This window comes from Corylus avellana, chromosome ca10 (assembly GCF_901000735.1).
Source record: "Corylus avellana chromosome ca10, CavTom2PMs-1.0".
NCBI lineage: Eukaryota > Viridiplantae > Streptophyta > Magnoliopsida > Fagales > Betulaceae > Corylus > Corylus avellana.
In genome coordinates this window covers 5,342,927-5,344,071 of record NC_081550.1, presented here as the reverse complement: position 1 = coordinate 5,344,071, position 1,145 = coordinate 5,342,927, and positions in this window count along the sequence as shown.

Genomic DNA, 1,145 nt, shown 5'->3' with positions numbered 1-1,145 from the left:
ATACATTCAAAATCACTTAAGATGTTTTTAATGTGCCCTTATGTCGCATCTCACAAAGAAGACAACTTTTTTTTTTTTTTCCCTTTTTCCAATGATTAAGTTTTAGTTATATATAGAAGAAAAAAAGGATAAAAAATAAAAATAAAGACCTGAACACAGACACAATAACTCCCGAGGCAAACCCCCAACAATCCTCACAGAACAGAAGATCGAGAAGAAGAGACTGCAACAAGTACAAAAGGCCAATTGCATTTTCTTCGTCTTGCAAAACGAAATTTCACTCAATAAATAGTTGACTTCTTTTAGGCTGAGGGTATATATATATATATATTTTGTGGGGGTTGGGGAGCCAATCCATGTAAAAAAATTTTGAGGCTTGTATTTATGTTTGTATTTAACGGTTTCTACCAAACAGCTTATTGGACAAATAACTTATTTAGAGGTTTGTAAGATACTTTTGGTATTCCGGAATCAGTTTGATTTAACTCTAAATCTTAACCAATTACCAAAAAAATAAAGAACTCATAATCAAAAACTGAAATTTATGGTCATATTGTTAAGAATTTCCAATTTCAAGTATGATGCTTTATAGTATTTATGAGATTTTATGTTTTTATTTTTAATAGTATTATTTGATTAGTTGTGTTGAAATAATGAAGATTCGGAAATATTGAGCAAAAGCAAGAGAGAGAATGAACACAAAGAACTTACGGGTGGTTCAGTGTTAGACACTTACGTCCACCACTCGAAATACCCCTAAAGGTTACGTTGTGCTCATTAACTTTATTTGTCTACAATACAATTATAGTAATCAAATCCACTTGGCTTGGTTACAATCACAATATTTATTTACAATCAACCCATAAATAGAGAATATTTCAATATCAACCTAATTATGGAATATACAGAAAACATATAATATTTTTCATATATTCTAATATCTCCCTCAAACTCATGGTCGAATATTCTAGAACTTTGAGTTTAAAATCCGAAACAATGATAACGGTGGTGGCGGAGGCCAGGAACGAGCCGCATATGGTGGAGGCTAGCGGGTGACTAGCTACAGCGGTAGGTGGCTGGTGAATGCAAATTTAAAAAAGGGCCGACAACAGGCCAAACTCCAAAAAGGGATCAACAATGGGCCA